The sequence below is a fragment of the Sturnira hondurensis genome, unplaced genomic scaffold (assembly GCF_014824575.4).
Source record: "Sturnira hondurensis isolate 20B ecotype Veracruz unplaced genomic scaffold, ASM1482457v3 Scaffold0009244, whole genome shotgun sequence".
Taxonomy (NCBI): Eukaryota; Metazoa; Chordata; class Mammalia; order Chiroptera; family Phyllostomidae; genus Sturnira; species Sturnira hondurensis.
The window spans coordinates 4,848,554-4,876,536 of record NW_028081875.1 but is presented as its reverse complement, the minus strand read 5'-3'; the positions used below and the strand labels follow the sequence as shown (position 1 = coordinate 4,876,536).

The 27,983-nt window shown below is 38.5% G+C and overlaps 1 protein-coding gene across 1 annotated transcript in view; it reads left to right on the top strand.

Moving 5' to 3' along the window:
- Positions 1 to 27,983, top strand: part of CFAP61 (cilia and flagella associated protein 61) — a 354,812-nt gene that overhangs the window by 6,852 nt on the left and 319,977 nt on the right. The gene's annotated exons all lie outside the window — the stretch shown is intronic.

Genomic DNA, 27,983 nt, shown 5'->3' with positions numbered 1-27,983 from the left:
GCAGTCCAACCAACATCTGACTAGTTGCACGTGAGACCCCAAGGAAGAACTGTCCAGCTGAGTCCCCCCAGATTTTTGACTCACAAAATTGTGAGCGAAATAGAATGGCTGTTTTAAAAGGAGAATGCATAGGAAACCATTTTACAACAGCAGTTTCTTGGGTTTCTTTTTTATCAATTTTTTATTTTTATTCGTTGTTTGAATACAGTTGTCTTTTTTTTCTTGCTATCACTTCCCCCGCCCCACCCATGCCCACCTCCCACCTCAAACCTATTCCCCTTTGGCTTTGTCCATAGGTTCTTTATACATGTTCCTTGACAAACCTTTTCCTTCTTTTCCCTGTTATCTCCCTCCCACCTCCCCTCTGGGGAGTGAATAGTGAAAAATAAATACTTACTGTCAGTGAAGAATAAATTATATCTTTTTCAGTCAGTGGTTGCCACATTTGATAAGTGCTGAGTTTCTTTAGAAAGTATTGAATTAAAATTTTAAAAACTTGAGAGCCTACTATTTACCAGGCATGTAGTATTACACAATAGTTATTAAGAATTTATAATAATGCTATGAGGTAGATGTAGACTCTGACCTTTGTTCTGTTACTAACAAATGGGTTCACTTAAAAAAGGAACTGGCCTCTGTTTCCATAGTGAGTATAAGCATGTTGTCATCTAGGTGGGAATGTTGCAGTGACTGGATGAGCCAAAGAAAGTGAAGTACTTAGCAAACTTCTAGTCCCGTGTAAATGCTTAGGGAAATTAAATATCATTATTTTTTACAGCTGCTATTACAGTTGTCCCATTTCCCCCACTTCATTCCCCTCCACCCTGCACACCCCCTCCCACCCACATTCCCCTCTTTTAGTTCATGTCTATGTGTCATAAGTTCTTTAGCTTCTACATTTCCCATACTATTCTTAACCTCCCCCTATCTGTTTTCGACCTACCGTCTATGCTACTTATTCTCTGTATCTTTTCCCCATCTCTTCCCACTCCTCTGTTGCTAACCCTCCATATGATCTCCATTTCTGTGGTTGTGTTCCTGTTCTAGTTGTTTGCTTAGTTTGTTTCTGTTTTAGGTGTGGTTGTTAATAACAGTGAGTTTGCTGTCTTTTTACTGTTCATATTTTTTATTTTCCTTCTCTTAGATAAGTCCCTTTAACATTTCATATAGTAAGGGCTTGGTGATTATGAACTCCCTTAACTTGACCTTATCTGGAAAGCATTTTATCTGCCCTTCTATTCTAAAGGAAAGCTTTGCTGGATAGAGCAATCTTGGCTGTAGGTCCTTGCCTTTCATGATTTGGAATACTTCTTTCCAGCCCATTCTTGCCTGTAAGGTCTCTTTTGAGAAATCCACTAACAATCTGATGGGAACTCCTTTGTAGGTGACTGTTCTCTTATCTCTTGCTGCTTTTAAGATTCTCTCTTTCATTTTAATCTTGGTTAATGTAATTATGATGTGCCTTGGTGTGTTCCTCCTTGGGTCCAACTTCTTTGGGACTCTCTGAGCTTCCCGGACTTCCTGGACGTTTATTTCCTTTGCCAGATTGAGCAAGTTCTTCTTTATTATTTGTTCAAATAAGTTTTCCACTTGTTGCTCTTCCTCCTCCCCTTCTGGTACCCGTATAAATCAGATGTTGGAACATTCAAAGATGTCCTGGAGGTTCCTAAGGCTGTCCTCATTTTTTGAATTCTTGTTTCTTTATTCTTTTCTGTTTGGTTGTTTCTTCCTTCCTTCTGGTCCACTCCATTGATTTGAGTCCCAGTTTTCTTCCCATCGCTGTTGGTTACCCGTGCATTTTCCTTCATTTCACTTAGTGTGGCCTTCATTTTTTTCATTTAATTTGCAACCAAAATCAACCAATTCTGTGAGCATCCTGATCAGTAGTGATTTGAACTGTGCATCTGATAGGTTGGCTATGTCTCGGTCACTCAGATGTATTGGCTCTGGGGCTTTGATCTATTCTTCCATTCAAACCATTTTTTTGTTTTGGTCACACCTGTTATGTATGAGGGGCAGAGCCTTAGATGTTCACCAGTGTGGGGCAACACCTGTCATTGGGTTGTTATGCTGTGTGTGGGGGTGGGGTCAGAGAGGGAACAATGGCACTTGCTCTGCTGTCTCTTGGATTTCAGTCTCCTCTGCCGCTTCCCATAAGCACATCGTGCCCTTTTGGTGCTGGTTCCCAGGTGGGTGGGCTTGTTGTGTATGTTCTAGGAGCCTGTGAGTCTCTCCAACAAACAGGGCTGGGAGTCTCTCCCGGCACCTGAACCCCCACAAGTGTTTTCAATTGGTGCTTTTAGGCTTTATTTCCCAGCACTGGGACCCAGGGTTGCACGGTCTGTCTCACTGCCTATTTTTGCCTGGTTTATCTGCACATGAATGTGGGACCGCAGTCAGCCGGCTGCCTTGTGTGCTTCACTGGGTCTGCTCATTGCTGTCCCGCACCTGGGATTGGCCAACTGCTGCTTGCGTACCCAGGTCACCAGCCACTGCTTTTTTCTGCTGCAACCCCTCTCCGCTGGCTGCCGACTCCTCCCCTCTTACCCGTCTGGTTGAATGGTTATCCGAATTCTGTACAGTTCAATTTTCTGTCAGTTCTGGTTATTTTTTTGTTTCTAAATTTTTTGTTGTCCTTAATTTTGGTTGTGTGAGGAGGCACAGTGTGTCTACCTACGCCTCCATCTTGGCCAGAAGGCCTATCAGTCAAATATCGTTATTTTCATTATAGTTATGTGGGGGACAGAGGACTATCTACAATAAACTGTAATGCTATGTATTACATTGCTTGGAAGAGCAATCTAGTAGCTTGGAAGAGGGTAAAACAGAGAGGGATGAAGACAGCTTCATACAATCCCTTCTTTTCCGCCTCCAATACACAAAAGTCTAAATGTCCATCAACAGGTAAATGTTTACATGTATAACTTATGGCATACCATACAATAGGTATTACTCAGCAATGAAATGGAATGAAGTATGTATTACACACTAATAGCATGGATCAGTCTCAGAAAGTTAATACTGAATGAAAGAAGGCAAACATGGAAACAAATGTCATATACTGTTGATTCCACTTTTACAATGTATGAAACAGGTAAAACTAATCTGTAGAGATAGAAATCAGATCAGTGGTTGCCTCTGGTTGGAGGGACAAGTGAGACTGGGAGAGGCAGTATGGAATTCTGGGGTGATGGCAATGTTCTGTATACTGATGGCAGTGTAAGCAGTTGTCAAAAGTCATTAAACTGCAATTCTTAATATCTATGCATTTTGGTATATGTTATTGTACCTCAATGAAAAAATAATTTTAAAGAAAAAAAGGCACCACAGAGAAAGTAGCCTGTGAATCTAGTCAGGAAGGATAAATCAAAGTTTAGTCTGAGTGACAGAATGAGCAAAGGCATGGAGATGGGAAAGCACCTGGCCTATTACCAGGTAGGTAGTCAGGTACAGCTGCTGTTCAAGGTGTGAGGAGGAAGAGAAGATCCTGGATAGCAAAGGAAGAACTGCAGTGAGAGGGCTTTATCTTGGAGCCAGCAGGGAGCACTGAAGTTGAAGGGCATAATATGTGCTGTGTGTTAAAACGTAACTGATTTTCATGTGGTTAGTGGCTTATAGGGGCGGAATACAGAACAGGCTGCCAAGGAATAGTACTGGCTGGAATTTAGGCAGTGACAAATCAGAGAGATGCGGGTAGGGGCGTGGATCAGGGAAAGTGCAGTTTGGATGGATAAGTTCAAGGATAAAAATGAGTTAATGATGACTCAGGATTTTGGAGAGCTGATGGATTCATTAGCTGAAAGTAGAAATCATAGCATTAGATGGACAGGAGAGAGTTGGAAATACTTGTGCTCTCATGAGTGAGGATATCATAATAAAGGAGACTGTCTAGTTGAGGAAGAGATTTTAAAATGAAAAAGGGCAGAATAGTGAAAGATGAAAATGAGCTGCTAATGATAATGAGAAAGAAAACAAGAAGGAAACGAGTATTGCAGAGGTCAAAGACTGGTCAAGTGACAAACAATGCAGTGAAATAAAATAATTTGAGTACAGAAAAGAAGCTATTGAATTTGAAAATTTAAAAAGACACTGATGAGATGAATAAAACTGATGAGCTTCTAGCCAAACTGACCAAAAGAAAAAAAGAGGAAGATAAATCACTAATATCGGCAATAAGAGGTGATATCACCACAGATTTTACAGATATTAAAAAGGATAATGGAATACTACAACTGTATAAACTCAACTGTTTAGATAAAATGGGCACTATTCTTGAAAAACACCAACTACCAAAACTCATTTAAGAGATATTAATCACCTGAATCATTCTATATCTATTAAAGAGAAGTCAGGTGAACTTTGGGCGAGAGGGAGGGGGGTTGTCTGCCCTAACCTGTTCTCTGCTCCAGACTCCAGCCCCACCTAACCTTATCCTTATTTGCTTCTCCTTTTTTTTTCTTATTCTCATGGCTGTGAACTCTGCCCCTTCCCCAGGGTCTGGACCTCAACTTTCTTCCATGCTCATCCCTTTGGCTCCCCTGTGCTAACCTTAGCCACTCAGTCCCTTAGCCACCAGTGCCCTTTTTCTGACCACTTGGTTTGGGGTCAAGTATTGTCCATCCTTGAAGGGCAGAGTTGGAGATTGGTAATCAGATTGCAGTGAGCTGAATAAAGAGAGATAAGAAAGTTAAGACAAGGTAATACACACTGCTCTTTAAAGAAGTTTAATGATGAAGGAAAGCAAAAAGAAGGAGGTGGATTTTGAGCATTATGCATACAGTGTAAAGTGATGCCATTTTTACTCTTCATGTAGAGAACTTACTTTTCATTCTGAGGTCCAGACAGCATGTCCATATCGAAAAAAAAGACTCTCAAGGAGAGTAGAGTAAGTTCAGGTAGAAATTATTGACTTAATTAGAACAAGAAGAAAATTCCTAATAAAAATTATTTTCTACGTTGTTCTTATTCATGGCTAAATACTGCATAATTCTCCCTTTATAAACTGCTTTTTTAAAAGATTTTATTTATTTATCTTTAGAGAGGAAGGGAAGGAGAGAAGGAGAGAAATATCAATGTATGGTTGCCTCTCGTGAGTCCCCTGCTGGGAACTGGCCTGCAACCCAGGCATGTGCCCTGACTGGGAATAGAACCGTGATTGTGTGGTTCACAGGCCCGTGCTCAATCCACTGAGCTACACCAGCCAGGGCACCCTTTATAAACTGCTTTTGATTAGGATACACATGCTAATACAAGCCAAACACATTCTGAAGAAGAGGAATTTTGTAAGTGAAATAACATTTTAATTGATTTGTTCACACTTTTCAAACCCTACTTCCTGATTTATGAAGTTTCTACTGTTAGTAAATTAGGTAAATTACAGATAAATTAGGCCCTCCTATCCTCTGGGAAAATACATTCTTTAAAGTGTTATTGTTAAATATTTGCAAGTAGGGAATTTTAAAAATTATGTTATGAGACATTTTCACAAATGGGTTGCTTAGGATCTTGTAAGTTCTAATAATTGTTGTATCATCTTTATTTCATTTAAAAATGTCTCATTTTTTCTGTCATTTACTAATTAATTTGAGGTATGGGTTTAGTTAATAAAATAAATGATATTTTTATTCAGAAAAAACTTTAAAGCAAAAATTATGATTTCTGAGTATGAAACTATACACATATGCAAATATATGTGTATCCTTTCTGTGTGTATGTGTATACACATAGGCAAGATCGTATGTTATTTAAATTGTATTTTTTAGTTAATGTAGCAGCTCATCAGCTCATCCTCTAAAGCTTAATTCTATTCCAGCTTAATTCAATTTTCAGCTTAATTCTATTCCTTTTACTGGCTATGTTATTATGTGGCTCTAATGTAAATTATTTTAATTGTTCCTTATCTGTGGAAAGTTGTCCTCATTTTTTAATTTATTGTTCAGTTTCAGTTGTCCCACCTTTCTCCCCATGGCTCACCCCCACTCCATTCCCTCATCCTCAGAAAGCTGTACTTGAACAAGAATTAAATAAAAATTAAAAAAAACACAAATAATACTGTGGTAAACAGCCTTCTACATACATCTTCAAACTCATGCAAATAATAATTTTCTGTAGTATAGATACCTAAAAGTGGAATTCCTGGATAAGACTGCATTAAATACTAAGATTTTAAAAGAGATGATACCAACTTACTCAACCAAAATAATTATGTCAATCTATACTCTAATCAATAGATTCTTATTTTCTTATACCCTCACCAGGGCTGGATGTTTTCAGTTATTACAACTGTTTTCAATCTGTTAGGTCGAAACAGTATTTTNTGTTCCTTATCTGTGGAAAGTTGTCCTCATTTTTTAATTTATTATTCAGTTTCAGTTGTCCCACCTTCCTCCCCATGGCTCACCCCCACTCCATTCCCCCATCCTCAGAAAGCTGTACTTGAACAAGAATTAAATAAAAATTAAAAAAAAACACAAATAATACTGTGGTAAACAGCCTTCTACATACATCTTCAAGTACTCATGCAAATAATAATTTTCTGTAGTATAGATACCTAAAAGTGGAATTCCTGGATAAGACTGCATTAAATACTAAGATTTTAAAAGAGATGATACCAACTCACTCAACCAAAATAATTATGTCAATCTATACTCTAATCAATAGATTCTTATTTTCTTATACCCTCACCAGGGCTGGATGTTTTCAGTTATTACAACTGTTTTCAATCTGTTAGGTCGAAACAGTATTTTGTTTTAATTTTCATTTATCTAAATATTTGTATGAAGGACAAATACCATATGATATCACCTTTAACAGGAAGCTAAACAACAAAACAAACAGGAAGCAAAATATAACCAAAGACACTGAAATAGAGAACAGGCTGACAGTGACCAGAGGGGAGAGGGGAGGGAATTTCAGGGGAAATAGGGGAGGGATTTAGAGGAACAAATATAAAGGATACATGGACAACAACTAAGAAGGATGGAAATGGGAGGGAGGGGGAAGCACGAGGGGGTGGGATGGGATGGGAGGGGAGTAATAGAAAACTGTACTTGAAAAATAAATAAATTTTAAAAAACTACCTTTAAAAAATAAATGAAATGTTTAAAGTTTTAAAATAAATATTTGTAGTTTTGAGTGCCATTATATAGGTTCCATTTCAAATGAATGAAATAGTTTAATTCAAAAATAATTTCTACTTCAGAAATTATTCAGACAGCCCTGGCTTGTGTAGTTCAGTGGATTGAGCGCGGGCCTGTGAACCAAATAACCACGGTTCAATTCCTGGTCAGGGCACATGCCTGGGTAGCAGGCCGAGTACCCAGTAGGGGGCGCGTGAGAGGCAACCATTGATTGATATTTCTCTCCCTCTCTCCTTCCCTTCCCCTCTAAAGATAAATAAATAAAATCTTTAAAAAAGAAAGAAAGAAATTATTCAGACAGATGATTAAATGTGTGTATGCAAATTAGACAATTCTTTGGGGCAGTGCAGAGGGGACTGGGTTATAGGTGATGGAAGCACATTTCCAAAAGTATTTCTTTTATTTTACTTACTAGATCAATAGTTTATTATAAAAAGATGTAACTCAGGAAGTCAGATGGAAAAGCTGTATAGGGCAAGGTATGGGGCAAGGGGCAGAGTTTCCATGCCCTCTTTAGGTGTGTCATTCGCACCAAATCTCCACTCTTTGTCAACCTGGTGCCATATTTTCTTATAGTGTAGGCCAGGGGTGTCAAATTCCTGGGGCCACATTTTCACCAGGGGCCACATCAGCCTCACGGTTGCCTTCAAAGGGCTGAATGTAATTTTAGGACTGTAAAAATGTGACAACTACTTTACTCTAGGGGCAAGGAGCCTGACATCGCCACCAGGTGGAAACAAAATGGAGGGCTGGATTCAGTCCATGGGCCTTGTGTTTACCATCTGTGGTATAGGCAGTATACCAGATTTGAATCTTGGGAGTTCTAATTTTCTTGAGGAATTTTAAAGCTTAAGTCCTTTCAACATAGGTATTCAGCAATACATTATTGTAATAGAAAATTGTATGTAGTCTAAAACTAGTATGTATGTAATCAAACTATTGTATGTAGTCTGAAACTGACATATACAGAGGCAACCTATGTAAAAGTGACTTATTTCTTTCACTTCTTAGTAAGATGGCATATTTGCTTAATCTACTCACTGATACCCCTCTTGTCATTCAGGATACAGAATGTGCCCAGCCCAGTGCTGGCTCCTAGTAAACCTATGGTAACTGGTGATTATGAATTATGAATTGATCTCCCTCCTTTCTTCTTTTTCACCCCCACCCATCTTCCTTTTGTCCTTGAAAACTTTGGTGTTATGGACTGTAACCTTCAAGTGGAAAAGGCCCACATACTTTCTATTAAACTTTCCTGATTTCTTACCCTGAGGTCTTGCTTATTCAGCCTCTCATGATGAAATGTCCCATTTGCCCAGCCTGAGCAAGGAACAAATCACAAGATGAATAGTCCTGGTGACAATGGGAGGGGCATTTGTAAAAAGACAATTTAGTTTATAGTAGTGAGTTCATGAGGAAATTGTGACATCATAGTTGATGCTTTTGCTTGAAGAAGGTAGAGAAGTGTGCCATATTTTAAGAAGCCCTCTGTTTAAAATGTTCAAATTTGAGTTGTGATAGAACTTCAGGTACTTGGAAAATGCACTTATGTGGACCATCTATCTGCCTCCTTAACAATGCAAGAAATAAGAAGACATTTCAGAATATTAGATGGGTGTCTGCTTCATTTCTTTTATTTCCCCCATACTATTTTTTGACATTTTTCATTAATAGTTAGCTACTCACACAGATAATTAATGGTGAAGAACACAGTTCTTAAGACACTAACCCAGTGCAGTATTTACGGATGTAATTATCCTTCTGCCATTTATCTGGCAACATTTTCAGAACCAGTGAATTAATGCTGTAATTCCAAGTCCCATTTCTTTGATGTACCCATGTGAAAAATTATACTGTAATCTGTCTCTCTGTTTAGACACTAATTATTGAAGTTACTGTTCTGTATTTTGCATCTCTGAAATAAAGCATAGATACTTCTGGACACACCTTTATAATCTATAGTGAGTTTGGTTGATCATTGAGGGGAATTTGAGGTGTATTCAGGCTTAGAAACTATTAGAACAATCTTTCTGGGGAAAAAGCTACCTTTTTCAAGTACTCATGAGGGTTGTGAAGGACTCACCAGGAAAGGATTATATGCTGTCAGTCATTGATATAAAAGTACAATAGTTTCCCTACCTCCTTTCCCCAGGGCATATATGGTCTAAGATCCCCCAGTGGATGCCTGAAACTGTGATAGCATCAAATGCTATACTATGTGCTTTCCTATACTTATGTGCCTATTGTGAAGTTCAGTTTATAAGCTAGATACAGTAAGAAATAACAACAAATACTACTAATAAAATAGAATGGCTGTTATATACTGTAATGAAGGTTATGTGAGTGTGGTTTCTTCTCTGATAACAAATCTGATTAACTGAGACTAAGTGACTCACAGACAGGTTAGTGTGTACAGTGTGGAAATGCTGGACAAATGATTCATATCCAGAGTGGGATGAAGTGGGACAGTGAGAGATTTCATTACATTGTTCAAAATGGTGCACAGTTTAAAACTTGTGAATTTGACCTGGCTGGTGTAGCGCTGGATTGAGCGTAGAGGCCTGCGAACCAAAGGGTCTCTGGTTCAATTCCCAGTCAAGACACATGCCTGAGTTGCAGGCCAGGTCCTCCCACCCCCAGTAGGGAGTGCATGAGAGGCAACCACACATTGATGTTTTTCTGCTGCATAGAATTCCACTGTGTAAATGTACCACCATTTTTTGATCCACTCATTTAGAGATGGGCACTTAGTTTGCTTTCAGCACTTGGCTATTGTAAATTGTGCTGCTATGAACATTGGGGTGCATAGGTTCTTTTGAATTATGTTTCAGGATTCTTAGGATATAACCCCAGCAGTGGAGTTCCAGGTCAAAAGGCAGTACCATTTTTAGTTTTTTGAGGAAATTCCATACTGTTTTCCACAGTGCCAGCACCAGTCTACATGCCTACCAACAGTGTACTAGGGTTCCCTTTTCTCCACAGCTTCCCCAGCACGTGTTACTTGTTGATTTCTTTATGTTGGCCATTCTGACCTGTGTGAAGTGGTATTTCATTGTGCTTTTAATTTGCATTTCGCTGGTGGCTAGTGATGCTGAGCATCCTTTCATATGGTTGTGGGCCCTCCATATGCTCTCCTTGGAGAAATGTCTGTTCAGGTCCTTTGCCCATTTTAAAATTGGATTGTTTGTCTTCCTAGAGTGGAGCTATGTGAGTTCTTTATATATTTTGGAGATCAAACCCTTGTCTAATATATCAATAGCAAATATATTTTCCCATATACTTGGTTTTCTTTTTATTTTGCTGATGTTTTCTTCAATGATGCAGAAGCTTTTTGTTTTATTTTTGTTTTTTGTTTCCATCTGTTTATTCTTTCCTTTATGTCCCTTGGCTGTAGAGAACATATCAGTGAAAATACAGCTGCATGGAATATTTGAGATTTTCCTTCCTATGTTCTCCTCTAGGACTTTTATGGTGTTATGACTATTATTTCAGTCTTTTGTCCATCTTGAGTTTATTTTTGTGTATGGTATAAGTTGGTGGTCCAGTTTCTCTCTCTCTTTCTTTCTCTCTTTCTCTTTCTTTCTTTCTTTCTTTCTTTCTTTCTTTCTTTCTTTCTCTCTCTCTTTCTCCCTCTCTTCCTCCCTCCCTCCCTCCCTCCCTCTCTCTCTCTCTCTCTCTCTTTCTTTCTTTCTTTCTTTCTTTCTTTCTTTCTTTCTTTCTCTCTCTCTCTCTCTCTCTCTCTCTCCCTTCCTTCCTTCCTTCCTTCCTTCCTTCCTTCCTTCCTTCCTTCCTTCTCATATTGCTGTCCAGCTCTCCCAACACCATTTGTTAAAGAGGCAATTTTTATTCCATTTTTATGCTTCTGTCCCCTTTGTCAAATATTAATTGACCACAAAAGCATAGGTTTATTTCTGGACTCTCTATTCTGTTCCATTGATTTATGTGTCAGTTCTTATGCTGTACCAGACTGTTTTGATTACCTTAGTCTTGTAATACAGTTTTCTTTAAAGTATATTTTATTGAAGATGGTAGTGAGGTAGGTGGGAGTGGAACCCAGTTCTCCTTGTGCCCGGCTGGGGCACCTAGCCGATCTTTTGAGAAACAGAGTGAATGGCCAATAGAATCCCAGCTTGTATAAAGTTTGGAGACAAAAAAATTGCAGAGGGCATTGAAAAACAGACAGTGAAGAGAGTATGCTGGGATAATAAGGTCCCTGGGATCTGCGCTGGGCACTAGGAGGGACCTGGGTTCCGAAAGTCACTGGGGGAAGTAGGAAGTGGGAGACACACAGAGGCAGTACACATCTGCTGGGAGTGTGGATGCTGGTACCAGAGAAACTGGAGTGGCGGACAACACCTGAAGAAGGGAGGAGTTGAGCCATGTCAGACCCTGACTTGAATAGTCTCTGGACTGGTTGGAAAGTGGGGCTTGTGTGAAAAGCCACACGCTTCATAAGAGCAGCAGGCATCTCCTTTGCAAGGAACTCTCCAGCTGCGGCTGGTGCACCCCAAGGGAGATTTCAGCTGCACACGCCCGGCGTGAGTGGTGGAGGGAAACCAAACACCCTGCCTATCTGGCACTAAGCACTCAGAGACAGTAGCTGAGCTGAACCACGCACCCTGCCTGTCTCGCACTTTGTGCACCCAGAGTGAGTGGCAGAGGGGAACTGTGTGCCCCACTAGTCTCGCACTGTGTGCCCAGAGACAGTAGCAGAGGGGAACCATGCACCCTGCTTGTCTTGGGCTCTGCGCCAGAGATCAATTCATGCTGTGAGCAGCTGAGTGGCTGATTTGAGCCTGGCAGCTCACAGAAGACCTGGGCCTGAGGCCAGCAAACTGTGAATATTACTACCCAAACCTGGTCCCCATCCCCTCAGAACCAAAGGAAGGGAGAAAAGCAAAGCCCAGCTCCCTCTTCCTGTGGCATCTAGGAAGACCAGCAGAACTTGCTGAACAGGTTTAAAGTAAGCAGGAGGCTTTTTATTATCTGTTTTTTTTTCCTTTTCTTTTTGGATCCTCTCTCTTCCCACCTGGCCCCCTTTTTTTTCCTTCTTCCAAGTGAGACGATAAGATGTGGCGTTACAGAAGGTCCAGAGACAGATAGAAAGGGGCAGCACAAAGCTAACGCCCAAAACTGAGAAACTGAGATAAATGTCTCTTTGCTATCCCACAGAGCTGACATTTTATTGTTTATGTGTATTATTATCATCTTGCAATTATTTTTTACTACTTTTATTAGTATTTTTAAAATTTCCTTATGTTTAGTTTTCCTTATTTTATTTCCTCATTTAATTGCATTGCTTGACTGGTTTTCTTTATTCTCTCTGTATTGTATTTTAATTTTCCTTCTTTCACTTCACCTGTGTTCCAATAACACACAATTCTTGATCGGGTACTTTCTGTTCTGGTTATCCAAATCATATATTTGTCATATTATTGTTGTTCCAGTACTATTGTAAGTAACTGTTGTTTCATACAGTTGTACATACTACACAGCAACCCTCCATGATCTTAGCTCGCTTCACTTTAATCCTCAGCATTATTATTGTTGTGGTTAACTCTGTTCTCTCTCACACTACATCTACTTCCTATACTTTAATCTCACTATACCTCATCCTCTAACCTTGAACAAACGCTCTGTTTTCTGGATTCAGCTCGTAATCATCCTTCCCTCTAACAAGAGTCTTATTCCTCTTTTACCTTTTATAAAAAGTGGCAAATTGGGTGAAATATCACAGTTAATGCTATACTTATCCAAAGAATCTCCTATCTCTTCTCTACTTGCTGGTACTTTAAATCCCATAAAAATACTCTACCGCTGTCTTAATCCATTCTGCCTGCCCCCTGCCACTGATCACATACAAGAATAAGTGGGAGCTGTGACCATCAGTATACCTGCTGGAGGAGAAAAACCACCAATAAAGGAACCACCAAAAGGTACAAACCCAAGTACAACAAGAGAGCCCACACAAGTAGAAGAAAGGGCAAACCTAGAGCGTCCAGTCGAGGAGATCAGAGACCACACTGATGCAGACTCCAGCCCTCTGGAGTCTGTGTGTTGTGGATGTGGTACACAAATTCACATGGACATCTGAATCCTGTGGGAAAAAAGGTACATCATGGCCACTTTCTCAAGGGGAGAGCGCCTCTGAGTGCCTCAGCCACTCTCTCAAGAGGAGAGTGCTCCGATCCTTGCCTGCACAGGCTTTTATTGGTTTCTAGTTGCACTTTATCAAAGAAGATTCTCATTATTTCTAGATTTATTAAGTGATTACTGCTTATAGGTAACAAAAAAGGAGAAAAAGTTGCAAATGCAAGGGAATGATTGATTTGGTTACATTTCATCCTTGGGACACCTTAGCACAGACTTTAGGGAGTTGCTTCAGAGGTATATATTAAATATTTGCAGTCTTAATTCAGGGTGAGGGAATGTTAGCAAAAGCAAGTCTCATAGCAGCCTAGGTACAATGCAGGTCTGATTCCCCACAGGAGAGCCAATCTGCACACCTGGCTCCTGTGTGCTGCCTTGCACTGATCATTTTTCTGGATCAACACTGGGCTACATTCACCAGTGCCATGCTGATTGGTTCCTTGTACCACACCACTGAACTTCATAGAATTCCTACCATAGAAGTTCACCCTACAAAGACAGCTAACAAAGCAAAACATCAGGAACCACAGAAACAAACAAAAAGAAACAACTAAAATGGGGAGACAGAAAAAATAACATTTAATCAAAAGAAATGGAAGACTCCCCATTAAAAGAGCTAAACAAAATGGAGGTAAGTAAACTATCAGATATAGAATTGAAATTAATGGTAATAAGATGCTCAAGGAGCTCACAGACAACTATAAGGAACTGAGTTAGAACTACATCAGCATGAAAAAGGAAGTAGAAACTATAAACAAAAACTAGGAATAAATGAACAATAAAATCTCAGAAATAAAAAACACATTAAAAGGAGTTACAAGTAGGCTGGATGGAGCAGATGATTGAATCAGCAGGTTGGAGGACAAGGTAGAAAAATACTCCCAGATAGAGCAAGAAAAGGAAAAGACACTCAGAAAGAATGAACAGGTGGTAAGGGAACTGCAAGACAACATGAAACATAACAATATCTATATAATAGGGATGCCAGGAGGAGAACAAGAACAGCAAGGGGTAGATAACCTGTTTGAAAAAGTAGTAATGGAAAACGTCCCAAATTTGATGAGAGAAAAAGTCGCACAAATCCAGGAAACCCAGAGAGTCCCAATCAAGAGGAACCCAAAGAGGCCCAGTTCAAGACACATCATAATTAAAATGGCAAAATTCCAAGACAGAGAATCTTGAAAGCAGCAAGGGAGAAGAAGAAAGTAACATACAAGGGGGTCCCAATAAGGTTAGCTACTGACTTCTCAATGGAAATGCTCCAAACCAGAAGAGAATGGCAAGAAATACTAAAACCAATGAAAGCCAGAGGCCTGCAACCAAGATTCCTCTACCCAGCAAGGCTCTCAATTAAAATGGAAGGCCAAAGAAGGAGCTCCCCAGACAAAAAGAAGTCTAAAAGAATACATCTTCACCAAACCAGCTCTGCAAGACATGCTAAAGGGACTGCTTTAAGAAAAGGAAAGAAAAGAGTGACAGAGAGGGGAACACAGGTGCCAAAAAAATGGCATTGAATAAGTACCTATCAATAATAACCTTAAATGTAAATGGATTAAATGCTCCAATCAAAAGATATAGAGTAGCCCAATGGATAAGAAAGCATGACCCACACATATGCTGCCTACAAGACACTTGCCTCAGAAAAAAAGACCTACACAGACTGAAAGTGAAGGCCTGGAAACAAATATTCCAAGCAAATGGATGGGGGGGGCAGGGTAGCAATACTCATAACAGACGAAATAGACTTCAAAAAAAGAGCGATAAAAGTGACTAGAAGGTCACTTCATAATACTCAAGAAAAGTATCCATCAAAAAGACATAACCAGTCCCTGGCTGGCATAGCTCAGTGGATTGAGCACGGGCCTGTGAACCAGGGGGTCGCGGTTCGATTCCCAGTTGGGGCACATGCCTGGGTTGCAGGCCAGTTCCCTGCAGGCCAACTCCCAGCAGGGGACACACAAAAGGCAACCATACATTGATGTTTCTCTCCCTCTCTCCTTCCCCTCTAAAGGTAAATAAATAAATAAATAAATCTTTAAAAAAAAAAGGACATAACCATTGTAAACATATATGTACCCAACATAGGAGCACCCAAAATACATAAAGAAAATGTTGGAGGACTTCAAGAAAGATATTGACAGCAACAAAATTATAGTAGGGGATTCTAACACCCTACTGACAAAAATGGACAGATCTTCCAAACAAAATGTCAACAAAGATACTGTGGCATTCCTAGGTGAAATGAACTTAACTGATTATATATATATATATATAGAGAGAGAGAGAGAGCAAGAGCGCGAGCCTTTCATCCCAAAGGAGCTAAATACAGATTCTTTTCAAATGCATATGGGACATTTTCAAAGATAGACCACATGANAAAATTATAGTAGGGGATTTTAACACCCTACTGACAAAAATGGACACATCTTCCAAACAAAATGTCAACAAAGATACTGTGGCATTCCTAGGTGAAATGAACTTAACTGATTATATATATATATATATAGAGAGAGAGAGAGAGCAAGAGCGCGAGCCTTTCATCCCAAAGGAGCTAAATACAGATTCTTTTCAAATGCATATGGGACATTTTCAAAGATAGACCACATGATAGGTCACAAAACAAGCCTCAACAAATTCAAGGAAATTTAAATCATAGCAAGCATTTTCTCTGACCACAAGGGACTTAAACTACAAACCAACCTCAAGATCAAAACTCAAAAACGCTCAGACTCATGGATATTGAATAGTATGGTATTAAACAATGAATGGGTTAAGAAAAAAGATCGAAGAGATCAAAAAGTTTCTGGAAACAAATGAAAATGAACTCACAACAACCCAAAACTTATGGACACAGCAAAGACAGTCCTGAAAGGGAAGTTCATAGCTATACAGGCCTATCTAAAAAAGATAGAAATATTTCAAATAACCAACCTAACCCTACACCTACAAGAATTTCAGGAACAATAACAAAGACAGTCCAGAGTAAGTAGGAGGAAGGAAATAACCAAGATCAGAGTGAAATTAAATGACATAGAGACTAAAAGCACAATTCTAAGGGTCAATGAATCCAGGAGCTGGTTCTTTGAAAAGAAAAAATTGAGAAGCCTTTAATCAGACTTATCCAGAAAAAAAGAGAGAGAACCCAAATAGACACAATCAGAAATGAAAGAGGAGAGATTACAGCTGATACCACAGAAATACAAAGGACTGTAAGAAAGTACTAAGAACAAGTATATTGCCAAGGAATTTGAAAACCTAGGTGAAATGGACAAATTTCTAGAAATAGAAACACAGACACTAAGATCCTCAAGAAAATATTGGCAAACCACATCCAGCAATACCTTAAAAAGATCATACACTATAACTAGGTGGGATTCATCCCAGGGATGCAATGATGGTTCAATATTTGCAAATCAGTAAATGTAATACATCACATAAACAAAAGCAAAAACAAAAATTACATGATCATATCAGTAGATGCAGAAAAAGCATTTGATAAGGTACATCACCCATTTAAGAGAAAAACACTCAGCCAAGTGGGAATAGAGGGAGCATTCCTCAAAATAATAAAGGCCATATAGGAGAGACCTACAGCTAACGTCATACTCAATGAGCAAAAACTAAAAACATTCCCACTAAGACCAGGAACAAGACAAGGTTGTCCACTTTTGCTACTTTTATTCAATATAGTATTGTAAGTTTTAGCCACAATGATCAGACAAGAAAGAAAATAAAAGGCATTCAAATTGTAAAGGAGGAAACAAAACTGTCATTGTTTGCAGATGACATGATAGTGTGCATAGAAAACTGTATAGACTCCACCAAAAAGCTGCTTGACCCAATAAATGAATTTGGCAAAACAGCAGGATACAAAGTCAATATCCAGAAATCAAAGGCATTTTTGTACAGCAGCATTGAAATACCAGAAACAGAAATCAGGAAAAAAATTTTATTTGTTACAGTAAAAAGAAAAATAAAGTACCTAGGAATAAACCTAACCAAGGAAATAAAAGACCTGTGCTCAGAAAACTACACTACAGTGAAGAAAGAAATGAAGAAAGACACAAACAAATGGAAACATATACTATGTTCATGGATCAGAAGAAGTAACATCATCAAAATGTATGTAATACCCAAAGCATTTTATAGATTCAACAAAGTCCCTATTAAAATACCAATGGCATACTTCACAGATATAGAATAAACACTTCAAAAATTTATATGGAAGCATAAACAACCCTGAATAGCTGCAGCAATTTTGAGAAAGAAGAGCAAAGTAGGAGGAATCACAATACTTGATATCAAAATGTATTGCAATGTCACTGTAATCAAAACAGCTTGATACTGGCATAAGAACAGAGACATGGACCAATGGAACAGAATAGAGAGCCCAGAAAGAAACCCAGGTCTCTATGGTCAGCTAATATTAGAAAAAGAGGGAAGCAGCATAAAATGGAGCAAAGATAGCTATGGAAATCTATGCAGGAGAAAGAAAGAAGGAGCTCCTACCCTTTACAACAGCCCGGATGGAACTAGAAAGCATTATGCTAAGTCAAGTAAGCCAGGCGGTGAAAGACAAATACCATACGATCTCACCTTTAACAGGAACCTAATCAAGAAAACAAACGAACAAGCAAAATATAACTAAAGACACTGAAATAGAGAACAGGTTGACAGTGACCAGAGGGGAGAGGGGAGGGAATTTCAGGGGAAAAGGGTAAATGGTTTGCAGGAACCAAGTATAAAGGACACATGGACAATAACAAGGGGGGGGGTGTGGAAATGGAAGGGAGTTGGGGAGGTCTTGGGGGTTGGCTGGGATGGGGGTAAAAGGCAGAAATCTCTATTCAAACAACAAAAATAAAAACTAATGATGAAAAACAAAACAAAACAAAACAAAAAAACAAGTGAGCAAAGTATAGCCAAAGATACTGAAATTGAGAACAGGCTGACAGTGATCTGAAGGGCGAGGGGAGGGGATAATGGGCAAAAAGGATGAAGGGTTTACAGGAACAATTATAAATGATCTATGGACAATAACAAGGGAGGTTGGAAATGGTGGGGGGAGATGGGGCAGGATGGGGTAAAAGGTAGAAAAACTGTACTTGAATAACAATAAAAATATTTTAAAAAATATTTAACTGTATTTTCAACTGTACTTGAATAACAAAAATATTTTAAAAAATAAATAAAGGCAATAACTAACAAAAAGTGATACTCATCAGAGAGATGCAAATTAAAGCCACAATGAGACATCATCTCATACCTCCCAGAATGGCTACCTCCAATAAATCAAGAAACAATAAGTGCTGGTGTCAAAGATGTGGAGAAAGGGGAACTCTTGCACTGTTGATGGGAATAGAGACTGGTGCAGCCACTGTTGAAAACTTTATGGAGCTTCATTAAAAAGTTAAAAATGAAACTACCTCTTGGTCTAGTGATTAATACTACTTCTGGGAATATATTCTAAGAATCCCAAAACACCAGTTCAAGAGAAAATATACGCCCTTGTGTTTATAGCAGTGTTGTTCATAATAACCAAATTTTGGAAACAGCCTAAATGCCCATCAGTAAATGAGTGAATAAAAAAACTGGTACATTTCACAATGGAATAATATGCAGCAGTAAAAAAGAATCTTAGACTTTGCAACAGCATGGATAGACCTGGAGAAAATTATACTAAATGAGTTAAGCCATTCTGTGAAAGAAAAATACCACAGAATATCACTTATGTGTGAAATCTAATGGACACAGTAAACTAACAAACAAAAAATAACAAAAACATAGATACATAAAACAGACTGACAACTGCTGGAAAGGAAGCAGGGTGCAGGGTAAGGGGTGAAAGATGGTGAAGAGATTAATCAAAGAACATATATACACAATGCATGGACATGAAAAACAATATGGGCATTGACTTGGGGAGGGGTGAAGGGGGAGCTGGGTAAAGATGGGGAAAGGAGAAAAAGCAGGAACAACTTTAATAGCATAAACAATAAAAATAAAATTAAAAACAAAAAGTATATTTTATTGATTATGCTATTATAGTCCCAATATTTTCCTACCCTTTATCCCCCTACTCCATGCACTGTCACCCCTTTACTCCCCACCACTCCGCTTCCTCCACAGTTCATGTTTATAGGTTGTACATGTAAGTTCTCTGGCTTCTCCATTTCCTATACACTTAACCTCCCCCTGACTACTTTGTGCCTGCTTATTCTACTTCTTATTCCCTGTACCTTTTCTCCCATTGTCCCCCTCTCCCTCACCACTGATAACTCTCCATGTGATCTCCATTTCTGTGATTCTGTTCCTGTTCTATTTGTTAGTTTTAGTTTTTGTTTTTTAGGTTCAGTTGTTGATAGTTGTGAGTATGTTGTCATTTTACTGTTCATATTTTTGGCCTTTTATTTCTTAGATAAGTCCTTGTAACATTTCATATAATAAGGGCTTGGTGGTGGTGAACTCCTTTAACTTGACCTTATCTGGGAAGTATTTTATCTATCCTTCCATTCCAAATGATAGGTTTGCTGGAGACAGTAATCTTGGATGGTGTTCCTTGCCTTTCATGACTTGGGATACTTCTTTCCAGCCCCTTCTTGCCTGTAAGATATCTTTTGAGAAATCAGCTGATAGCCTTATGGGAATTCCTTTATAGGGGAGTTGCTTTATAGGGAACTGTCTCCTTCTCTCACTGCTTTTAATATTCTCTCCTTATCTTTAGTCTTGTGTAACTTAGTGATGTGCTTTGGAGTGCTCCTCCTTGGGTCCAATTTCTCGGACTCTGCAGGCTTCCTGGACTTCCTGGACATCTGTTTCTTTCAGCAGATTAGGGAAATTTTTCTTCATTATTTGTTCAACTAAGTTTTACGTATCTTTCTCTTCCTCTTCTCCTTCTGGTACTCCCATGATTTGGATGTTGAAATGTTTTAAGTTGTCTCAGAGGCTCCTAAGCCTCTCTCTCTCTTTTTTTTTCATTCTTGTTTCTTCATTTTGTTCCATTGGGATGTTTATTTTTTCTTTTGTTCCTAATCATTGATCTGAGTCCCAGTTTCCTTCTCTTCACTGTTGGTTCCCTGTATATTTTCCTTTATTTCATTTTCTATAGCCTTCATTTCTTCCTTCATTTTGTGACCGAGCTCCACCAGTCTGTGAGCATCCTGATTGCTAGTCCTTTGAACTTTGCATCTGATAAGTTGGCTATCTCCTTGTTGCCTAGTTCTTTTTCTGGAGTTTTTTGCTGCTGCCCATCTCTGTCCCTCCTCCGTCTTGTTGAATGTTTCTTCAACTCCTTGGTTGTTGGACTTCTATGCAAATGTTTTTCTGGCAGTTCTGGTTGTTCTTTGTTTTTAAATTGGTTGTGTTTCTTCTTTTGGTTATGTGAGGAAGCAAAGCATTTCTGCCTATACTTCCCTCTTGGCCTCCTCCTCTGCCTTGTAATTTAGTTCAGTGTCAGGTACTATGATCCCTCTTACTTTATTCTTCTTTCTTAAAATTGCTGTGACTATTTGGGCCATTTATAAATTTTTGAAATGTATGTTTTATATCTGGGATATATGTCATTGGTATTTTAATAGGGATTTTGTTGAATCTGTAAATTGCTTTGGGTAGTATGGACATTTTGATGATGTTAATTCTCTCAACCCATGAACACAGTATATGATGCCATTTATTTGTGTCTTCCTCAGTTTCTTTCTTTAGAGTTGTGTAGTTTTCTGAATACAGTTGTTTTACCTCCTTGGTTAGATTTATTCCTAGGTTCTTTATTTTTCTTGTTGCTATAGCAATGGGATTTTTTTTCCTGATTTCTGTTTCTGGTATTTTATTGTTGGTTTACAAAAATGCCTTTGATTTCTGAATATTGACTTTGTATCCTGCTTCTTTGCTAAATTCACTTATTGGGTCAAGTAGTTTTTTGGTGGACTCTATAGGGTTTTCTAGGTACACTATCATGTCATATACAAACTGTGACAATTTTACTTTCTCCTTTCCAATTTGGATACCTTTTATTTCTTTTTCTTGTCTGATTGTTGTGGCTAGGACTTCCAATACTATATTGAATTGAAGTGGTGAAAGCAGACATCCTTGTGTTGTTTCTGATCTTAATGGGAAAACTTTTAGTTTTTGCCCATTGAGTATGATGTTGTCTGTAGGTTTTTCATGTATGGCCTTTATTATATTGAGGTATGCTCCTGTACTCCCACTTTGCTGAGTGTTTTTCTCATAAATGGGTGCTGTACTTATCAAATGCTTTTTCTGCATCTATTGATATGATCATGTGATTTTTGTCTTAGCTTTTGTTTATGTGATAAATTATGTTTGCTGATGTGCAAATATTATCCCATCCTTGCATCCCTGGGATGCATCCCACTTGGTCATGGTGTATGATCTTTTTAATATATTGCTGGATGTGGTTTGCCAGTATTTTGTTGAGGATTTTTGTGTCTATATTCATTAGTGATATTGGCCTGAAGTTTTCTTTCTTTGTTGTGTCTTTAACTGGTTTTCGGATTAAGATGATGCTGGCCTCATGAAAAGAATTTGGGTGCCTCCTACTTCTTGGGTTTCTTAGAATAGTTTTAGGAGGGTAGTGGTTAGCTCTTCCTTAAATGTTTTGTAAAATTCTCCTGTGAAACTGCCCGGACCAGGGCTTTTGTGTGCCAGGAGGTGTTTTTTTTATTGCTGCTTCAATTTCACCTGCTGTTACTGGTCTGTTCAGGCTTTTTGCGGCCCTTTCACTGAGTTTTGGAAGATTATGTTTTTCTAGAAATTTATCCATTTCACACAGGTTTTCAAATTATTTGAATATATTTGTTTGTAATAACTTTTTACAGTTCTTTGTATTTTTGTGGCATCAGTTTAAATCTCTCCTATTTCATTTCTGATTTTATTTATTTGTATCCTCTCTTTCTTTTTTTAATGAATGTGGTTATATGTGTGTCAATTTTGTTTGTCTTTTCAAAGAACCAGCTCCTGGATTTATTGATCCTTTGAATTGTCCTTTTAGTCTCTATGCCATTTAATTTCACTCTGATCTTGGTTATTTCCTTCCTTCTACTCATTTTGGGCTTTGTTTGTTGTTCCTCCAGTTTTTGTAGAGGTATGCTTAGGTTGTTTATTTGAAATGTTTCTATATTTTTTAGGTAGGCCTGTGTTGCTATGAACCTCCCTCTCAGGACTGCCTTTGCTGTGTCCCATAAGTTTTGAACTGTTGTGTGTTCATTTTCACTTGTTTTCAGAAACTTTTTGATTTCTTCCTTGATCTCATTGTTAACCCATTCATTGATTAATAGCATGCTATTAAATCTCCATGAGTTCCACTCCATGAGTGTTTTTGAGTTTTGTCCTTGAGGTCAGTTTCTAGCTTTCAGGTCCTTTTGGTCTGAGAAGGTAGTTCATATGATTTCCATTTTTTTGAATTTGTTGAGGCTTGTTTTGTTCCTGTCATGTGGTGTATCCTTGAAAATGCTTCAAATGCTTTTCAAAAGAATGTGTATTTTGCTTCTTTGGGATGAAAAGTTTTATATATATATATGTGTGTGTGTGTGTGTGTGTGTGTGTGTGTGTAATATATATATATATATCACTTAAGTCCATTTGATCCAGTGCATCATTCAGTTCCACAATATCATTGTTGATATTTTATTTCAAAGATCTATCCATTGTTGACAGTGGAGTGTTAAATCCCCTATAATTGTATTGCTGTCTATATCTTTCTTTAAGTCCTCCAGGATTTTTCTTATATATTTAGGTGCTCCTGTGTTGGGTACATATATGTTTACAATGTTTATGTCTTCTTGATGGATTCTTCCCTTTAATATTATGAAATGTTTTTCTCTGTCTCTTTTTATGGTTTTGGTTTTTTTTTAGATTTTATTTATTTATCTTTAGAGGGGAAGGGAAGGAGAGAAGAAGAGAAGTATCAATGTATGGTTGCCTCTCATGTGTCCCCTGCTGGGAACTGGCCTGCAACCCAGGCATGTGCCCTGACTGGGAATCGAACTGCAATCATGTGGTTCACAGGCCCGCACTCTATGGTCTTGGTTTTGAAGTTTACTTTGTCTGATGTAAGTATTAGTACCCTCACTTTTTTCCTGTCCATTTGCTTGAAATATTTTTTTCAACCCTTCACTTTGAGTGTGTGTAGGTGTTTTGTTCTAAGGTGGATCTCTTGTAGGCAGCATATGTGCAGGTCTTGTTTTCTTATTCATTCAGCTACCCTGTGCCTTTTGATTGTAGTATTTAATCCATTAACATTTAAGGTGATTGTAGATAGGTACTTATTCATGGCCTTTTTTCTCCTTTTGAATCTGTGTTACTCTCTCTCTCATTTTTTTCTTCATCCTCTTAAGCTGTCTTTTTACCATGTCTTGAACTAATATTTTGGTAGTGATGTATTGTTTTAAACTTCTTTTGTCTTGGAAACTCCTTATTTCACCTTCCATTTTCATTGAAGGCCTTGCTGGACAATGTAATATGGGTGGCAGGCCTTTGCTATTCATTACTTGGAATATCTCTTGGCATTCCTTCTGGCTTGCATTATTTCCATTACAGTCATCAGTTACCCTTATCGAGGTTCCCTTACTTCCTGTTTCTCTCTCTCTGCCTTTAAGATTCTCTCTTTGTCTTTGAATTTTGCCACTTTAATCATCACATGTCTTGGAGTGGGCCTCTTTGGGTTCCTCTTGATTGAGACCCTCTTTACTTCCTGAACTTGTGTGACTTTTTCTCTCATCAAATTAGGGAAGTTTTCCATCATTACTTTTTCAAACAGGGGTTATATCCCTTGCTCCTCTTCTTGTGGTATGCTTGTTATTTGGATATTATTACATTTCGTGTTATTCTACAGTCCCTTAATCCCTTTGTTACTTTTGAGTCTTTTTTTCCTTTTCTTGCTCATTCTACCTTGGTTTTTTCTACCTTGTCCTCCAGGTCACTGGAGGATCCTCTGCTTCATGTAGCCTGGTTTTGATTCCTTCTACTGTGTTCTTCAATTCAGAAATTGTATTATGCATTTCCTCTTTGCTCTTATTGATACTTTCTATTTCCTTTTTCATGTTGATATAGTTTGCAGTAAGTTCTGTGCAGTTTCCATGTAGTTTTTGGTAATTTCACAGTGAGCTCATTGAGCTTCCTTATAACCATTGTTTTGAACTATTCATTTGGTAGTGGACTTGCTCCTATTCAATTTAGCACTCTTTCTGAGCTTCTGTTTGGTGTTTGTTTCTTTCTCTTCCCATTATTTGTGAGACTCTTTTTGTTTCCTTCTGCTTCTCCAGTTGATCTGTTTGGACTCCCTGAGTTTGTGGTTTGCCCTTCTATGATAGGAGGCCTGTGAGATTTAGTGTTGCAGTCTCGACTTCCTGAACTTGATGCTCTTGGGATGCCCTTTGTGCCATTTATGTTGCCTCTCTAGATGTAAATGGTTTTTGATTATTGTTGGGTCATTCTTTAGTGGGTCCTTCCCTCCAGCTGTTTGACTGAGGGTCACTCTGCCCACCAGGTCTTGTATGCTCTTTTGCAGGTCAGTCAAGTTGTGCTGAAGCTGATTCTTATGTTTGTCTGAGATTATAAGGCTTCTCTCTGGCTCTTGTTCAGTTGTTTGTTCCTGGTGATTTCTCCCGTTTAGTTGTAATTCCAGATTGTTCCTGGGAGACAGTAGTGTGGCTTCCATTCATGCCTCTGCCATCTTGTGCCCCTTTCCATCAATCCTTTGTAACTTTTAAAATCCTGACATTTTTCAAGTAATAGAAGTGAAATCATCATATGATTCATTTTCTTAAACCGACAAAATCCACTTTGAAATTGTAATGTGAAGTAAGTTTAGGAATCATTGATTTGATTTTCTTAAAGACCACTAGAGGTCGTGAGAGATCTTGAAAAGGAAAAGATGCTCTGGTTTAGATGTGTGAAGAAAAATGAAAAGGCGTCAACTGTAGATTCTCCTTTCCCAAGTTGAAACAGCGTTCATGGTAAAAGATTGGTTTAGCCAAAATACACTGCATTGTTTAACACTACCACTGAATTGGATCCTCTGTGAATTTTTTGTTCATTCATTGATTTGTTAAGATATACAGATATACATACTCTCAGGTTTGAAGAAATTCAATATTTAAAGTGACATCAGGAGCAGTTTTTCTGTGCTACACTTTTAAGTCTAGCTGAAGAAATGCAAATTCTCTCTGGATGTGGAAAATACCATCAGATAGAAGAAAAGAGGTCCTGCCAAGAGTCTGAATGCTAAGGTGGCATGCTGCTGCTGTTGCTGCTATTGTTATAGTGCTTAAGTATGAAGTTTCCATCTGTGAATTTTCAGTGGTTTCTTTCCTTGCAAGAAAATGTATACCCTTGTGCACTTGAGGAAAAGCGGCCTGTAGATTTTCCTCTAGGATTGTAATTATACAGCAGAGCGATCAGGATGCTGAGATGTTGAAGCAATATTAGGGTCTGCCTATCACTAAGAGACCATGCCAGCCATCTTGGAAAGTTCTGTGGATCCCAGGCATCATAATAGTCCTTGAAAGTCCAGCTAACTGGCATAGTAGAAATGATAAGTGAGTTTGTTCTTTCTTGTCCTTACCTCCCACGAAGCGAGTGAGAGCCATCAGGTCCCTGTCTTTTTTCACCTGACCGTCTCCTGGGTTTAAAGGATGTCTATTCCCCAAGTGAGGTGTCCTTGAGAGGCTGTTGATTTTCTTCAAATTTGGATTTTACTCCATTTTTATCTGTCATGTTTTTCAGAGTCTGATGGACATTTAGGTGCCTGAGCAATCAACCAGTGTTTATGGGATGAACCTTTTGTTTCAAAAACAACTTAAAATAAAATGTTTTCTAACTATTTTAACAAGCACATGGTTGCTTCTTCCAAGCCATGTACTGAATGAAAGAAATGAAGGAATGCTGCATTTCTCTCAGAGAATGGTGTCATTCCAATTGTATTTTATGTTGGTGAACCTGCCATAGTCATCATGCTGAAACTCTCCTGTGCAGAACAGTCACAGAAGTCATGGCTGTCCTCCTCTCCGAGTGACAGGTGGTGTTCATTGCCTTGGAGTACTCGAATTTAAACATTTTTTTTCTTTTTCAATTGTTTATTTTCCAAGTCTCTTGTCAGTTCAACCTACAGAAAACAAAAGGGAAACCCACATTCTACAAATGTGTACCCACAATATGGAACACACTTTATCAAACACAAGTCCACAAAGATATTTCAGTCTAATAAAATACACAGATATTTACTGAGCAACAATAACAGTATGAGAATGATGTGAAAATGAAGAAACTCTTATAATCTACTCATGGATATCGTATTTAGAAAATAATAATAGATACATAAAATTAAAATTTTTTTTAAAATTTAATTCTTGTTTAAGTACCATTTTCTGTCTTATATTCCCAGCCCTGCCCCCCTCCAATGCTCCCCACCTCCCTCCCATTTCCGCCTCCCACCTTAGTTATTGTCCATGTGTCCTTTATACTTGTTCATGTGAGTCCTTCACCTTTTCCCCTGCGATTCAAATTTAAACATTTTGACAGGTGAGTTGTGTTTGGTAGCCAGGGTGTTTTTTTTTTTCTGTGGCGCTGGACTTTGTCATATGCCATTTGAGACTCTGTGAGGCTGATGTCATACTTTATCATTAGCACTGTCGGGCTGATGTAAGATCATGAATTATCAATTACCCCATGGAATGCATCTAGCTGAACAAGTTCCTCTTTATCTGTTTTGGGAAAGGACTAAAGGAGAAACTTTTTAGAACTCTATCATTTAGATTCTTCCGCTTATTTTTTCCAGAAGAACTAGTACTTCCCAGAAGAATGATTATGAATAAATTTGTTAATGGGCTGCTGAGGGTTCATGATTAGTCTTACAGTCCTGAGTCTCACCAAACCTTTATTCATGACTTTTATGTCCATAGGGTAATATTTTTGTGTCTATCATATAGATAAGTCCATGGGACACATTTTATTTTGGTGGTAGCAAAATGAACAGTTTATTTGGATGGTAGCAGTCTTAATCCAATTAAAATGATTAGGGTATTGGATTATTTTCCCATTATTTAAAATAATTATCTCTTTACTAAATTTTGATGCAAACTTTTATAATGTTTCAAAATGGATTTGTTAGCTATTCTTAGAATCCTTTTTTTTATAAAGCTAATAGTATCCAGGACTCTTTACAGAGTAAAGCCACTTCTGTGAGCACCCTTTTGGCAATTCGCTAGGTGGGGAAGTGAGTGGTTTCTGGAATGCAGTGGGACTCTTGTAGCTGAGGTCCTGGGTGCTCAGGTAGAGTCAGCTGACGGGTTTCTGGGTAGTATGACACATGACAGGGTGGGGGGTATAATGTCTGCTCAGAGCAAATGCTGCTGAGGGGCTTGCTGCCTACCAGAGTGAACTTGAGGGTATTCCATGTATTACCACATTGTACTCTCCCCTTTTATCCTTGTCCCTGGCTCTTTTGTAGATGAGAAAACAAGGTACAATATAGAAGTGACTGGTCATGTTTCTCAGGAAGTAGAGTCAGATGCTAAGTAGAGGGGCTGTGAAGCTGCCAGCATGGGGCACCTGTCCCTCACCTGGAAAAACAGGCTTAGCGATGGCACTCCTCAGCACTTCAGAGCATGTGGAACACTGGATGAAGTCCAGGCATGTGGTAAGGGCCCTGTCCATGCTGGCCTGCACTGTTGCACCTGT